This window comes from Oratosquilla oratoria, chromosome 11 (genome assembly GCF_046742065.1).
Source record: "Oratosquilla oratoria isolate Oo_2021 chromosome 11, ASM4674206v1, whole genome shotgun sequence".
Taxonomy (NCBI): domain Eukaryota; kingdom Metazoa; phylum Arthropoda; class Malacostraca; order Stomatopoda; family Squillidae; genus Oratosquilla; species Oratosquilla oratoria.
In genome coordinates this window covers 44577676-44595175 of record NC_134787.1, presented here as the reverse complement: position 1 = coordinate 44595175, position 17500 = coordinate 44577676, and the positions used below count along the sequence as shown (strand labels likewise).

Here is a 17500-nt window from a genome sequence, read left to right as displayed (position 1 = left end):
CCATCTTCCATGCCGAGTGGATCACGTGTTGAACTCGTGATCGATAGCTTGCAGATGAGGTGTGTGTTTGTGTATGTGTGTGTGACTATGTTATGTTTATATGCATTTGAGGACTGTTCGAACTTACGCATGCGCAGTTCAATTGTTTACAGTCGTCACGTCGTTGGAACGTTTTTTTTATTATTTATTTCTTTATTCTTCATTTTCGAATCATGAATCAGTACGCACGTACAAAGATATTGATATGTTTGGAGGCGTTTGTGTGGCCTGTTTAAGTACATTATCCGCGTAAAGTGTGCGTGATACGCATGGCTTTAAACAAGTAAACGCACACGTGCACGCATTCGCACACGCCAGCACGTACACCCAATTATTTTCTATTACTATTACTATTTCTCCTTTTCCTCCCCTTCTCTCCCCCTCTTCTTCATTTTCCTTCTCGTTCTTTTATCTCCTACCTCCTCTCCTCCCTCTTCCTCCATATCCAACCTCCTTCTTTCCCCTCCCTCTTCCTTTTCATCCTCCATCTCTTCCTCCCCTTCCTTCTCAACCCTCTCCTATTTCTAAATTTCTCCTGTTTCTTCAACTCTTCCTCCTCTTCCTTCCATACAACGAACCCGCCCCCACACCCACACACCCACCCACCTGTGGGCTTACATTGGATTTTGAACAAACGAGACTCTTAGAACCCCGAGCTGGTTGCAGTTGCAGCAGCAGCATCGAGTCGCCTGCCCTACCTTAACCTAGCCCTACCTTACCCTGCCCGACCCTGCCCTGCGCCAAGCAAGAACAGAAACCCATAAGATACATGACTATGTAAAAGTGACTAGACTCTTCCCTGTCCAAAGGGCTGAGGCCCCAGCGAATAGAATAACCTGGCGCTAGACAGGCTAAAAGAGAAAACGGGGCTCCCGGCACAAACGGACTGCGAGTGAAGTAAAGGAAGAGAGGGGGGAGGGGGGAGTCTGTTCCCCTTCAACACTGTAATAGGATTTGCCTTATTTATTCATTTTTGTTTCGAATATAATCCTCAGCAGAATGAAGTTGTCTGGCATCATTGTGAAAAAAAAACAACGAATACATCACGGACACAAAGGATTTAACAAAAATCTATTAATGGTAGGAAGTTAGATTAGTTGATTGAAATAAAGTTGCTAGTAGTGAATTTAACACAAAAAGGGATAAAATTGGAAGTGTTGCCGCCATTTTTACTTGTTTTATTATATAGTATGTAGTGAATATTATGTACATATTTTAGTGTCTGTACCAGTTACTCGGTATTTTTTTATTTATTAATTATTTTTATAATGTACGGGAACGGGGTTCTGTGCCTCAGAAGACATAACTATCATTTTATTTTTGCTGTTGAATTGTATCTCGGTCAACCCTGTGCTTTGATGGGACTTGCCCAGACAGAGGTGTGGAGAGGAAGGACGCCAGGACGTCTCGACCCCCTGCGAGCACGACCGCCGGGCCTGCTGCTGTTCCTCCTCCTCCTCCTCCTCCTCCTCCTCCTCCTCCTCCTCCTCCTCCTCCTCCTCCTCCTCCTCCTCCTCCTCCTCCTCCTCCTCCTCCTCCTCCTCCTCCTCCTCCTCCTACTCCTCCTCCTCCTCCTCCTCCTCCTCCTGGGGCCGCCGCGCCGAGGCGGCCATTGATCCTTCCTTTCAAGTCGCCTGCCGGCTCCTTTCCTCTCCTTCAGACTTCCTACTCCTCCTCCTCCTCCTCCTCCTCCTCCTCCTCCTCCTCTCCTCCTTCTCTTCCCCTCTTCCTTCTCATCCTTTTCTTCCATCTCTTTCTCATCTTTCCCCTTGTCCACCTCCTTCTCCTTCTCCTCCTTGTCCATCTCCTCTTCCATTTCTTCTCGTCCTCTTCTTCTACCAGGTTCTCGCCCTTCTCTTCGTCTTCTTCCTTCTCAAAATATCTCTCTTCGTCTTTCTCACCCTTCTCATCTTTATCGTCTTTCTCCTCGTCCTTCTCCTCATAATTTTTCTTCTCATTCTCCTTCATTCTCTTCATCATTCTACTAATCCATCTTCTCTTCATTCTCTTCCTCCTCCTTTTTACCATTATCATAATCGTCATCCTCCTCATCACCATCCTTATACTCTTTCTACCCTCCTTCCCGTTTTCTATTGCCTCCCACCTCCCTTTCTCTCTCTCCCTCCCCCCCTCCCCCCCTCTCTCTCGTGTCACCTGGTACTTGAAGGCAAAATTGTGGAAAGTCTGGGGAGAACCTACTGGTTGGAGCGCTTCCGTGTAAATGTGTGTAATGTACAATGAGATTTAAGAGTCCTCCTGTATCCTCACCCCAGATATAATTAATTTATTTATTCGTCTATTTTATTTTTTTATTATTTCAACGCTCCAGGTGTATTTGTGACATTCTAAGAGGTTGGAATGTTATCTTTGAGTAGGATAACTTAATGTCGTCGAACTTACGAATCTGGCTGTACGAGGACGGGTTCGAAATAAGACCTGATGGGACACCAGCCGGTGCGAAGGACACCGTGATGTTGGGTGTGATGATATGTTAATGGGACGGAATGATTGATGATGGAGCGTTTCGGGGTCTCGATAGAATGGAAATTAACTTGGACTCTATCTCTCTCTCTCTCTTTCTATCTCTCTCTCTCTTTCTCTCTCTCTCTCTCTCTCTCTCTCACACACACACACACACCACCTTAGGCGCTAACCAAAACAAAACCTCAAAAGATCCTGGACGTTGTTATTTGGCCTGAAAGCTGGACTCAAGTTCGGACTGGAAGGACAAAGGTCATATATTTGGCGGTAGTCATAAATTCGCGGACGGTTAAAAATTTAGCGTTTAAGTATGCATGCCATGCATAAAAGGGGGTAAACGTCACGTTCCAAATGTCATCAGTCATTCAGTAATCGTAAATTCATATATTAAGCTGTGGTTGTGAAATTGTGTGAAAATTCTCTTTGCATCGATTCCAGTGGAGCCTTTGCGTAACTGCTCGGTAGAACATTTTCGGTTTCTCTGAAAGATCAGAAAGTTCCAGGATATGGAGAGGAGAATGAAGCTCCGCAGGTATTAAGTTTCAATTGACGTACTTAAGGGTATCCCTTTTCACTGAGCAAATTCCCAAGATGAAGAGGCCAATTGAGTGAATTGTTTAATAATGAAAGTCACCCGTAATCAAAAAGATATTATCCCATTCGCTTTGGGCAAAGGAACAAGAAAGATTGGCGTGGAGTTGCATGGAATCAGGATGTGTTAGATCACCAAGATTGTGATGGGTCAATGGAGTAGTTGTCATGATTGATAGTCAAGACACTACTCATCCATTCATCCCCACGCATTGTGTTGTTTAGAAGAACTATTGTCTATTGCCCTCGTGATCACAACGATTACTTTTTACCTCTATACGAGCTACCAGTTACTCCGGCGTTTATTCAATATCTTCAAAATCAGGGACAAACAAAGAGTTTCTCGACTTTTTTCATCTCTAGAGAGACCAGAAATAACCAATAAGCGTGTAAAATGTCACCGTTTGCTTATTTCAGAAAAATTAGTGACTTGAAACCCATCGGTGAAGATGGGAGGTGAGGGTCCCTCGGTCATCTGAGGACAACAGAGACAATTTTGTAGATTCATTAGTAAACGTGAAGTGAGATTAAAACAATGTCAGAAATACAGAAACGTTGTAAACGGATCACACCAAGTACGGTGACAGTGATCACAGTTGATGCTAGTAACCTACCCCCACCATGTGTCCCCGCCTTTCTTCTGTCCTCCCACTCCTTTCTTCCTTTCCTCTACGTGACAATTCAGACTCGTGCCACTCTTCCCTGACAACATTGCATCGCTTCCGAGTATTGAATCCTTTCACAATAAACGACACATATTTGTGTGTGTTTGTTTGTATATATATATATATATATATATATATATATATATATATAATATTTGTGTGTGTCTTCGTGTGTATGTGTGCATATATATATAAAATGTATATATTACGACCACACATACACATAGAGGAAGAATTTCGTGATGTCCTTCACTTTTGTCTTCAAATCCCGGACAACCTCCCACATGTTTTGACGACGTCGAATTGCGGTGAGATTGGGTGTTTGGCTCAAGCTTGTGTACTTCTTTAGGGGCTTAGAGTGGCGGAATTATGATCAGGGACGCGGTCACGTGTTTCGAATGGACCAGTTGTGACAGGTGTACAAGGTGAACATGCTCGCGTGTTTGTATTATCCTTGGAGATGAGTTATCGTGGGGCATTGTTTCCGGTGAGTAGGCTGCGTTGGTGTGTTCTGTTAGTTTTGTATTTTGGGGAGGGAAGATAGGGAGTTCCTTTTCATTATTCTCTCTCTCTCACTCTCACTCCAAGTCGAAGAAACATAAGACGACGCCAGCTTTGAACTTGATACTCGAATCAGATTTTAGTCTTTTCAGAAGTGACGTAGCCTCGTCCCTCTGATATATCAGACTAAAGTCCTTTTCCATTGCGTTAACATGCACGACTACGCCATGTAGTGTTACTGCATCAGAGTTGTGCAGCTGCATGGCCGACCTGTGCGTGGCCGTTGGCGCGCGTGCGTGTTCGGAGGTTCGTGGGATGGGATCTCCGAGTTGCGCGTTGACTGAGACATTGGCTACGAGCTGCATCAAAGTGCGCAAGTGCACAGGTTGCGCAGAGGTGATTTCGAGGTGCTGACATGTTTTTAAGGGAAGGTAGATGTTGTAGGGGATCCACATGAGTGGCCGAAGGTGCTGGTAGAGGTGCTCCTTACTGGGGATCACACTCTTATGGTGTATGGCGAAAGTTGCATATAGGTGTTGTTCATTGGAGGTTGTACCCACTTCGAGATAATACATGCGTGTGTAGGTACTACAAGGCTATTAGATGATAGTGCATGGGAAGCGTAAGCGTATAAGTAATGCCAGTACAGTCTAATTTATTAGGTTGCCTACAGTCTTGTGGTGACTTCAGGTGCGAGTAGGTGGCATGGGGAGGTTGTGGGTGCGGGCGCATTTTTCTCCACTTATTAAATGTTTGAAATTTTATTTCCTCAGTTGAATACAGTCGCCCAGCGTCAGGCAGATTAAATGCTCAGATTAATTAAGGTTGATCAAAAGATTGAGTGCGATGAAAAATGCTGCCATCTGTGAGGAGAAAGGAATACTATTTTGGCTTTACCTTTTGCCAAATGTAGTTCGGTAATTGCCTATATTTTAATGATGGTGTATAGGAAGTATAATCACCACTGTCGCTGACCAATGTCACTGACAGATGTAGGTCATGCTGACAATTTGGAGGTGGAGTCACAGGTGTTAGTGTGCTGACAGATGCACGTGAAACTCCTCAGCATTGCTGACAGTGTATGGGGATAGTACCTGACAGAGTAGTAAGGGTTGCAATACAACTAAATGAAATAGCATGGCGAGAGGCAATTTGGAGGGTAGTTGGTAGTGGAAGACGAAATGACCAACCCCCCCCCCCCAAAGTCACCACTGTAGCTAATGCATCAGTAGGCACGTGTAAGTTCGTGTATCATTGCATTCAAAGGACTTGACTCATGTTTTGTGGTCCTGTGACCAAGATCTCTTATCAGTGAATATGCTGATAGGTGCACCCGTGGTGGTGGTGGTGGTGGTTGTGGTGCAGTGTGGTTGTGCAGCAAATGTGGGGAGTCTGGTGGATGGTGGGTAGTTTGGTGGTGACAGCAAAGTTGGCAGTATGCCTTTCTTTGTCTTGTCTAGCCTCCCCTCCTCCTTGGCCTTCTCCTCCTCCACCTCCTCCCCCTTCTCTTTCTCTTCCTTCGCCCCCCTTCCTCCTCCTCCTTCGCTCCCTTCCTCCTCCTTAACCCATCCTCCTCTTCTTCCTCCTTCGCCCCCACCTCCTCCTCCTTATCCTCCTTCACTCATTTCCTCTTTTTCCTTCGCCCCCTTCCTCCACCTCCTTCGCCCCGCCTCCTCGTCCTCCTTCTCCTTCTCCTTCATCCCTTATCTTCCCTTTCCTTTCCTCCTCCTCCTCCTCCTCTTTATCCTCCTCCTTCTTTGCCTCTTCTTCCTTCTCCATCACTTCTCCTCCTCCCCATCCTCTTCTCTCGTGCCTCTCTTCCTCTTCCCTCCCTCCCCCTGTCCTCTTCCTCTCTTCTCTGCTCTCCTCCTCCTCCTCCTCCTCCGTTTCCTCGTCCTTGACCCTCCTCCTCTTTCTCATCTTTTACTGACTTCGCTCATCTTAATTACTTCTCTTTTTCTCTCTCTTTCTTATCCTCATCTGCTTCGTCTTATTCATCCTCCACCTCCTGTTTCTTCCCCTCTTTCTCCTTGTTTTTCCTTCTTTTGAATCCTCATTGCTTTGCCGCTTTTTCTACTTTATCGTCGTCCCCCTCCCCTCCCCCCTCCCCTCCCCTCCCCCTCCTCCCCCCTCCTCTCCCCTCCATTTTCCATACCTCTCCTTTTCCTTTGATTATCTCCTCCACCGCCTCGCTTCCTTCTTTCTTTCTTTTCTGTGACATTTCCCCGTTATCTTTCTCGCTACTTCGAAGTAAAGCTTATTCTCTCAAATCTCCTCCTCCACCTCCACCACCTCTTCGTTCTTCTCTCACCTCCCATTTTCTACCTCCCTTCTACCTCCTTCTCTCCCCTCTTTTCCTCCTCCTCCTTCTTTCCCTCTCCCCCATCCCATACTCAACACTCTCTCCCTCATCTCATGCAGAACTTGTTCCATAATTGTTTAATACCATATTGTCCCCTCCCTCCTTCTCTCTCCCTCCTTCCCTCTCCCTCCTTACCTCTTCCCCCCTCTCCTTCCATACAACCTTTCTCATAACCTGGCTTATTTCAACTTCTTGCGTTATTCTCTCTTCTCCTTCTTTATCCATCTCTCTCTCTATTTCTACTCTCGTCTCTTCACTATTTCCCCCTTTTTTTTCTCTTCCTCGTCCTCCTCCTCTTCCTCCTCCTCCTCTTCTTCTCATCTCTTCCCTGCCCCACTCGCCTTCGTCCTTCTTGCCTTCCTAGTGACCTTCACAGCGGCACCTTCTTCCTCCCCTCCCCCCCATACCAGCTAGTCACCCCATACCACATCCTTCTGCTACGGCCCCTGGGGAGGGAGGATGGGGGGGGGGGTTGAAGTTCCAGGTCAGTGCCCCAAAAGCTCGTGGGTCGAGTCCTTCTGATGGAAGATATTGGCGAGTCTGTGTGGCACCTGTGTTCGCATTCAACAGAGCGACTTGGGTAAAGGTGACGATCGTGGCATTGTTGTGGTGCTGATGTAGCGCAGAGGAATAGTTTTAATGCATAATGAGACGGTGAAAAGTCTTCGTGGTAGAGTAGGGCGGGGGAACCCGTGCTCGGGTAGGATGTCTCACACGCCCTTTCCACTCCCCAATTTTCCTCTCCTCATCCCTAGCAACATCTCCCCCCCCAGTTCTCTTTTTACCTTCTAACCAACCATCCTGTCACCTCTTTTCCTCCCCTCGCCTCTTTTCCCCTCTCTCTGTCCTCACCCCCTCTACTTTTTCCTCCTTCCCCACCCTTCTCATCCTCTCCTATCCGCTCCTCATCTCGCTGAAGCCATCTTCTTGCATCTCTGGTTTATTTATTGAATTTTTATTTACTCCGACTACATTTTCTCTATTTCTCATCCAACACCCTGCCCGCTTCCTGAATCTTGTTTTTATTCCTGTTTCACTTAATCTCGTATATTTTCACTTTCCTCTCTCTCCCCTTTCCTCATCCTTTGCCTCCATGCCAATCCTATTTGGGTATATATTAACTTTATCCGGTTTATTTTTTTGCCTCTTTTACTTTACTCGTAATTCCCACATCCCCGTTTTCATTCTCCTCTTCCCATTGTTTATACCTTTTCGCAACATGGACCGAGTGATGAGCGTATTGAACGGGTTCAGCATGAAATTAGGCTCTTGGTCTCTAGCACAGGAAAAGAGTTCACTTAGGAAGGAAAACTACCGACATGACGTCATCAGGATGTGGTGAACATAGTCTTTCACGTGCTCACCGATGGGATACTCATGCTTATTGTATCGTCGTTGCTGTGTTTGGGTGGACAGTTCGTTGATACAGTACGTAAGAATCGCTGGCCTTCGACCTTAAAATATTCATGTGAAGGCTACGGTTATATTGCGCCCGTAGGAAAGGCATTTGTAATCGTGTGAAAGCACAATTCTTGTAGATTCAGGGCCATTTTCTGTGCGACCCTTCCTTTGCTTCTTTCCGGTACGTTAGGTACTCGACTTGGGATATATATACGGGCTGGCCAGGTCGGGTCAGACTACCTCGCGCAGACAAACGGCAACTGTCTGGCTTGCACCGCGCCACTAGGTCGGGTTTGCAGTCCTCGGCAGAGACCCTTCGGGCCGACCCCTACGCCGCCTTCTCGTCATAATAAAGGCCAGGAATAAATCTGAGCATCCATCCACTCCCTACGTCACCTAGTCTAAGTAACATACCTTTATGTTACAGTCAGGCTGCCTTGGTTCAACTCCCCATGACGCAGTAACGTGTGTGTGTGTGTTTCTTCTTTTTAAGAGAACTGACCTGTTTTTCTGTATATTTTGGTGACCCAATTGCGATCCTGTACTTGTATCCTAAAGAGTAGTTTGGACTCTTATGGCTCCAAAGCACTCTGGAAAATCTCTCTCTCTCTCTCTCTCTCTCTCTCTCTCTCTCTCTCTCTCTCTCTCTCTCTCTCTCTCTCTCTCTCTCTCTCTCTCTCTCTGTTCCTCTCTTAGTAATGTTTGTTCCAATTATACACTCTAGGGATGTCAAAATGAAGACAAACGTGCATTTCTCTGACAACAAATCATGTTGCTGTAAACCGCAAACAAGTGATGAACTAGTATCGGAAAGCACACGGTCAAAAGCCTCACCTTTGCCTTGTGCGCTGGAATAGCAAGGACAAATGGCGGTCATTGGGCGGCGTGGGGAATCGAACTCAAGTCAACGTTGTTTTGGGTGAGAGCACTGTTTCCCAACCCTGGGGCCGCCAAGACATCTTGTATGCTATTTTGTTGTTGTTGTTGTAAAATTATATGAATTCAAGACAATAAGCATATGTAACATATATACAAATAGGTTATTGGGGTCGCGATCACATGATGAGGTCGCATGAAAAAGAGGTTGGGAAATACTGGGTTAGAGAGGTTCCCGGAACGCCACATCATTGCGTGAGCAACGACACCTTGATCAGAAATACTCGAAGTTTTTCCTTTACGTAGAGTAGACGAGAGTCTCGGTATTCTAGTACGACGACCCAGACGACGCCATTGGGGAACCCAGACGTCGGAAAGAAACGTTCAGACTCTACCCCTTGTTTGAGTTGGTTCTGGCGGTTGCCTGTCGATTTTATTCAACCGTTGTTTACTCATGGCTATCACAGGTGGTTTCTTATTCGTCAGCTGAGTCGTCACGTGATTTTATTGATGTCGAGATCGGGCAGCAGGGGGACAGCAAAGCGGCCGGGTTTGTCCCAAGGTCATTGCGTATAAATACCCCAAGTTCTTCGTCGTCTGACATAAATGCGATAGTGGTAGCCTCATCTTCCCTTCCCCTCCACCTCCTCTTTTACCCCTACCCCCGTCCCCCTTTCCCGCCACCACCTCTCCCTCTTCCTCCCCTTCCATTTCCCCCTTTCTCCCTCCCTATTCTCCACCACTTCTCCCTCTTCCTCCTCTGCCTCCTCCCCTTCCACTTCCCCCTGCCCCTCCCTCCTCCCCCCAGGGTCTGAAGGTCAGAGGGGCCAGACCATTTATATAAATCAGAGCCACCCTCCCCCCATCGGCGTCTTCAAGAGGTGTGAAAATTATTGCCGACGAAAGACCAAGATTTTCTGTCTAAATAACGAATGTAATTTCGCAGTGATCATGCATGCGATGAAACACATACACACACACACACACGCACACACACACACACACACACACACACACACACACACACACACACACACACACACACACACACACACACACACACACACACACACATATATATATATATATATATGACGAACCCCGGACAGGGTTTAAAACGTCGGAGTTAAAGAACCTGCTTCTTATTCCGGTTCATTTTACTTATACCATCATGGTTCCTAGACTCCATTTTTTCGTGTACATAATATATATATATAAATATATATATATATATATATATATATATATATGTTGTGCGTGTGTGTGTGTGTGTCATGTACGTATTCTCATGGATGACCATTATATTCACAAGACTATACATTTGTGTCTTCTCGCATGACACCCATCACAAGAGCTATTTTCGACGGTGCGATCACAGAATGAAGAACATACATACATACATACATACATACATACATACATATACCAAGAGTTTCCCTTACAAGGGAGGTAGCCAAAGACAAAAGGCATGATGAAGGCGTAAATCCACTCCCACCCATTTCATCCCCACCCACTCCACTCCCATTCATCGCCCCTCCCTCTCTCTTTTCTTGGCACCTCCTGGATGACGGGTCATCCCTGCATCTCATCCATTGCCCTGGGTTGGTTTCGGTAGCTCTCTCTCTCTCTCTCTCTCTCTCTCTCTCTCTCTCTCTCTCTCTCTCTCTCTCTCTCTCTCTCTCTCTCTCTCCCTCTCTCTCTCTCTCCCTCTGTGTATAATTCACCATGGTCTTGGATCACGTTTTGGAGTCGTAGTCGACAGCTATTACTCTCCCGGATGAGAGCTCAGAGCTCATATATGACCAATCTATGGGTAATGCTGTGACCTTACACGCACACACACACCCAGCTCCCCGCCCACGAGAGTTGGAGTAACGACTCGCGCGTGTATGAGTGTGTGTTGGGTCCTACAGTTGCCAGCCTGACCTCGAATGAGGGTTGCCATCCTACCCAGGTTGCGCAGTTGCCAACACAACGCTCTCTGGCGTGGTCTCTCGTGTCGGGGATGGGCCGGGGACGCTTGATGGCCCCGAGTTTTATGTGTCCAAGGCCTCAGCGAGGCGAGGGTTGCTACCACGAAGGAAAGGTGTCGTTTATTGGTCTTTCGTTCTCGGTGTTCTCCTCTCCTCTACCGGTCTCCCGCTGACAGAAATAATACGACGTTAACACCTACTCCCAAGCACCTGCTTTTAGCAGGTGTCCGAAGGGGTGGCGAAGGTGATGTGGGAGGTGCGGATCAACCACCGATGCCATTTTGCGGACATTTTCCATAAATTTGTGTCTGAGAAATGTGCTCACATGGGATGTTTTGTGAGCAAATTATATGTTGCAATGAACTTATTTGTGTATATAATAATTCCTTCTTTTTGTGGGGGAAATGTGGAAATCCAGATTTCCGTGTGGGAATTTTGTGGTAAAAATCTCACTCATTTGAGGGAACTGGCATAGATCACAGTGGCAACACTGGGGTCAACCTAATTAGCCCCCCCCCCCCATACACACACATCACCATAGTCTACGTTCCGGTCGTTTAAGGTGGTTGTGGTAGGGGAGGGTGGCGGTGGTTGTGGGATGCTGGTGATGGATATGTTAGTGGTAATACTATCAAAAGCGATGTGCTTAATTTTATTATAGGTCGTGTTGTTGCGTGCGTGCGGTCCGCGGGGGTGCAGTCGACGGCTCTGTGGCGGGATGTGTCCCTCTCTTTGTCTTGCTCTGTGCTTCTGCAAGCGACGGGATTCTTGTTTACGTGCTGTTCCTTCTTCCCTGTGGGGCGACGCGACGTATTTCCTGTTTTTGCATCACGTGCGCACAGACGCGCCGGTGGCAGCATTTATTTTGACTTTCCTCCCCCCCCCCCGCCTTTATCCCTCCTCCTCCTCCTCCTCTTCCTCCTCCTCCTTCCATGGAGATCAGGGTATCAGCCCAAATTTCCTCTGTTGTACCAGAGCGTTTCAAGGTATTTCCTCTTCCTCCTCCTCCTCTTCCTCCTCCTCTTCCTGTTTTTTAGTCTCCTACTCATTTCTTATCTCCTTTTTCCTCCCCTTTTTCTAACAACAATTGCGCTATTGTTACTACTACTACTAATGTTACAACTACCACTAATGTTATAGCTGTTACTACAACTGCTACATTACAAGCACATCTACTATATCATTACCACTACAACTACTATTACTAATGCTAAAACTACTAATGTTATAGCTGTTACTACAACTACTAGCACCTTACTACTACCACTATTATCACTACAGCTACAACTACTAACATTTGCTGCTTCTGTTTCTACAATTTTTTTCCTCCGAAATATGACCTCCGTCTTCATGGATATTTTTGACAATTTATTGGCTCCAAGCTCGCGAGTGACAGCGGTCATAAATCATTTTCTTTATCCTGAACTTTGTTTTCTTACACGAAGTTTAACATAGTTTTTCATAAACTCGGTGTTAAAACAGTCTACTCGAAGTCGATGCCCCCAATGCATGTTGAGTTGAAGAAAAGACCTCCTGGCTCCTTAGGAGTGAAGGTGAGTCTACACCTCATCCACGCCACTGTACTGTTCCCCTCTCTCTCTCTCTCTCTCTCTCTCTCTCTCTCTCTCTCTCTCTCTCTCTCTCTCTCTCTCTCTCTCTCTCTTTGTCAGTCTCTCTCCGCCATCATTCTGGAAGCTGAACGTAAAAGGCATACTATTACTATTAACTAATACTGCTACTACTACAGCTGATACTACAGTAACTATTATAACTACTACTACTATTGCTACTAATGCTACTACTACCACTACTGCTGCTACCACTGATACTACTCCTACTACTACTATCTTCCTCCGTGCTTGTCCTCGAGATCCTGTTAACACTACCCTTCCTCAAATCGGCTTACGTTCAGGTCCTACAGTACACTCGTACACACTTCTTCCTCTTTTTCTTCTACTACAGGTAACTGTGGTACCTGTTGCCGGTATCCATTTGCGCGCGCGTGGGTACGTGCATATGTCACACGACCGTTTGGTCCCTGGGGCCCAGACAGTATTGTGTCTACAGAACCGTGGGAGGGGCACCCATATTAGTTTTGTTGATACACTGTTGTTAGGGTTGGCACAGAGTGGCTGGCCTATTGGCGTGGCCCGTGTGTTGGCAGGGACCTCGTTGGCATTCGTCGCCGGGGATTAGTGATTGGGTGATGTAGACGGATAGGCGAGATTTGCAGTCGGTTGTCACTGATGGGTTGGTTGCCAGCGTGTGGTAGACTGTGCTTGGGCGCCGTTCTGCCGTGTGGGAAGCCGTTGTCACGTATCTTCGAGGACGTGTTGGCAACATGGTTGGCAGGGGCTGGTGGATAGAAATTCACGTGATCTGTACTACTACATTTGGGGGATTCCACCGAAGGTCTAGTGTATTTCTGTAGGTATTTTTGTGGATTTCGCCGGTGGATTTCATTCAAGTAAAGGAACCTCTCTACATTTGGGGGGCGGTGGGAGACAAACCCCCCTGTACACACACGCACACACACACACACACACACACACACACACACACACACACACACACACACACACACACACACACACACACACACTACACAGAAGCGAGGGTAGGGGCACATACAGTGTGTCCCAGTCTGCAGGAAAAGTGTGATTGCATTTATTGTGGCTGTCGCCTGGTGATTAGAGTCAGCTGATTGGTCCCCTTGGCTACCCAAAGGTCAAAAGACGCTCTCTCTCTGTGACCATGACGGTCTGGAACGGCTTTGCTATGGATTCTGTGCTTATTCTTCTTGTCGGTTGGCGATGTTATCAGTCAGATGGAAAGCTACACGAACCAGTATTAACGTCATTACCAAAATCACACACACACACACACACACACACACACACACACACACACACACACACACACACACACACACACACACACACACACACACACACACACACACACACAATTTTGTACAATTGAAGGAAGATGCCTTATATCTACACATATGTAAAGTAAGAAGCATGACTTACACGATTTGGTAGCATACATTGACATTAGATGGAAATTTGATTCATACCTCGTTAAAAACTAAACCCTCACGCAATACTCTGCAACAAATAAATAAAATACCCCACGGATAGAAACGCCGGTGACCTGCAGACCATAACAACAAAGGAGAGTGTCGGTATGTTTAGTCATGACGATTTAAAGTACGACAGTTTAGCTTTGATACTAGATACTTTGGTGTGCGCGCCAGTAAGTGGCTGCGAATTCGTTTGGTCGACTGTGTCGGGAGCTTGTGAGCATATGTCGTCGCAACGGCTCAAGTGACGCATCCTTCTCAAAATATCTAAATTTTTAATACACACAAGACTGACGTGTGAGTCTTTAAATAACGAGATTCGATGTGCGTGTGTGTGTGTGTGTGTGTGTGTGTGTGTGTGTGTGTGTGTGCGCGCATGTGTGTCTCCCACGCACATCTCGACGAATGGTTCTCAGAACTTCTTTTTGTTTTTAAGCAGTGAGTGGTCGTACATAATCGGCAACTGGGGCCGTTCTTAGAATCATGACTGCGCCGTTTATCGTGTTGGATCTTATTGAGATCAGTAAATAAGACCCAAGAGCCGGTTAATTCTAATTAGTGGGATTAAGCCAACGATTAACCCCCCTGTGACGACGACCCCTCAGCAGAATAAAATAGTTTGGATTAATAAAGTTCGAGTCATAAATTCTGAAGCTCCGGGAAATGAATTAGATCGCCTGGCGTAGAAATAAAGTGATGTGCACTTTTACTTCGTGTTTTTATTTTGTTATTTGTTAATGTATTTGTTTACATAGTTTATTTTGTTTTTGTTTATTTGTTTCTTATTGATTTGTTTGTTTATTTATTCATTTTCGTCGAAGCATCTGCTATCCACAGAGCGTGAAAGGCTTTACACTATTACACAAAATACCTCGAGACGGTTATGTGGAATCAGCGGACGAGGAAATGACGGTGGTATTCTTAAAAAAAAACTTTCCTTATATAAATCCTTGGAAGGGGAAGACTTATATAAGGATTTTTCTAAGAATACCACCGTAAGAATTTTACGGTGGTATTCTTATTTTTTTCTTACATAAATCTTTCCTTTCCAAGGATTTATATAATATATAAGGAATTTTTTTTTAAGAATACCACCGTAAGTCTCTAACCGCGTGACTAGAGGGATGTACATATGATCTTATTATGGTTAAATCCAGACGATTTTGTTCATCCAAGGGTAACAGACTTGAAACAGAAATTGTATTCCATTGTATATGGCGGGAGATAAGCAATAGAGTTCATCTGAAGAGAATCCTCGGTAGCCAGCACCAGTTTGGAAATGGAAGATGTAGTGTGTGTCCATGCAGTGACACTACACCCAGCCCCTACCTTTCATTCGAATCAAATTCCTTGGTTTTCGCCAGTACGAGGTTCATAAAAGGTGCTGTAATGGTGATCATATTTTCGCTACTGAGTAAAGGGAAGGGTGGTTGTCCACTTAGATGAATGAAATAGCTTGGCGGGAGCCAGATTAGGTGGGAAAAGTACCTCCCGGTATGAAAGGTCTTGATCGAGATGGGGTGTCATCGATGTAAGCTGTTACCCCATCGCTGCCGAGTAAGGTGCCACGGAAATGAATGAAATAGACTGCGAGCAGCATTGATAGTAGGAAAAGTACTGTACTGCATGGAAGAGACGCTACGGAGGTCAATGGAATCGACTGCCGCCAGAGGTTGAAAACGTGTTAGCTTGTGGCCGGCTTTGGCGTCAGGGATCTTCGCAATTATCTTCTAAGAATAGCGACTTCTCTGGAAATGGTGGGCGGAGTCGACTCTGCCGGCATGGACCTGTGACGTCATGGATGTCGGGGTTGATTGGAAGCTGCGCTTTGCCTGTGACCTCACGGGAGCATGGATAGGTTTCCTCTTAAAACGAAAAGAATTGTCAGACGTTAGTCAGGACGTGTTTTTATTTATCTATTTATTTGATTATTTTTTCAAAGGATTTAGTGTTAATGATACAGTTTTTGTGGAATCAGATCGCATGGAGAGGCAAAGAAAAGGTTTCTCTAAATTAAATATAATCGTGTGGCGTTATCCAGGGCTTAATATTTAAGGTGTACTCTACAATATGCACAACAGGGAAACCGATCGAGGGTGGGGAGGGGGCAAGGTGCCAGAAGCTGGTGTAGCCCAAGTTGATCTCTGTTTCAGTCATGATGTAACAATGTCTTCCTCCTCTTCTTCTTTCAGGTGAGAACGAACTCGTTTCCGAGGATGACGCACGCTGCTTGACGGCTCGTACCTGGTATAGTGCACTTTTGTAAGGTTCCGTGTCATAGAGTTAATTTTGTCAGCTTCCGTGTCTTAGGTTACGAGTTGGAAAGCGTGTTGTGGCAAAGTTTCACAAGAAGAAGATATGATAGGTTTTATTATGTCACTCAATGAGTTCAGTGTCACATATTTCAGCAAACGATGTCTTGTATCAAGAGGCTGTGATATCGAACTTCAACAGCGGTTCCATCGCGTTGATGTCACTAATGCCACATATAATCACTTGGTGTCTTGTTTCCCATTCTCCTTCTCTCACTGACGAACCTTGTTCGATCGTATTAACTTCTTTATAGTGCCACTGTATTTTTATGCGTAAAAAAATAACTCTTGTCTTAGCGCCTCTCAGATATTTTAATCTTTTCTTAAATTGTTCAGTTCGGTTTTCAAATGTTCTGTCTTCGATCAGTTGCTGAGAGCGAGGTTCAAAGTTTCGATGTAAATATAATGTATGCTTCACTGGATCAATTTTTGATACTTCAGATAGTGTCATTTTACTGTTCAGGGACTTAGATTTCATGAGTTTTGCTGCTATGTAAGCTAAAAGATATCCTGGATGGATTACTGTTTTTACTGGTATGCAAGGGATAGATCATTTATTTAGGGGCACAGTTACACGTTGATCTACTTGCTACGGTACTTTTTTTCCGGCTAGTACCAGAAGATTGTATTCAGCTTACGAACAGGTTTGGCTTGAGATCGCCCCTCGGCTGAAGAAAAGCGTTTAATATTAACCAAAAAGAAAAATATAAAATATTACGTCACTGCCTTAGCAAAGGGACTGGTGACGTAGTGACGCCCGCTGTTTAGTGCCAAAGTGTGGCACTCGTTTAATGAGGTTGATATTTGGAGGCCACAGCTACACTGTTGTCATGTCAGTGATAAATCTACTTCTGTCACGATGCTACCGGGGTACCTCTTTGCTAACGCCAAAACAGTCAGGCTACTTTAGTGTCGCCTCAGGGTGTCAATATCTGCCATCCGGGTAAGGTTCCCCCCCCCTCCGTGCCACCTCAGTCCCTTGTCCCAGTGTTCAGTTCGTCCAGAAACTTCCTTTATTGAACTGGAGGAACGAAATGTTTGGGAGCGTTATGACAGCGCGTCATAAGTTTAGCGAGATGAAGCTCGGTATGGATTTCACACTAGAGACACCTTTCGTAACAGCTTGGCCTCACCTCGGATGCATAAAATCGACTTTTTTTAGACTGAATAGAATATTTAAATCATGCCTCTGTGTGGAAGTGATTAATTGGGGA

The 17500-nt window shown here is 45.6% G+C and overlaps 1 protein-coding gene across 24 annotated transcripts in view; it reads left to right on the top strand.

Annotated features, from left to right (window-relative positions):
- The window catches only part of LOC143029778 (histone deacetylase 9-like), a 454521-nt gene that overhangs the window by 281835 nt on the left and 155186 nt on the right, over positions 1 to 17500 (top strand). The window contains exon 1 of one of the 24 annotated variants that reach the window (XM_076192732.1): positions 16218 to 16241. The exons of the other annotated variants lie outside the window; for them this stretch is intronic. The gene's annotated coding sequence lies outside the window, so the exon portion shown is untranslated. Of the gene's footprint in view, positions 1 to 16217; positions 16242 to 17500 lie in introns of those variants that run through there. 24 annotated transcript variants of the gene reach the window in all.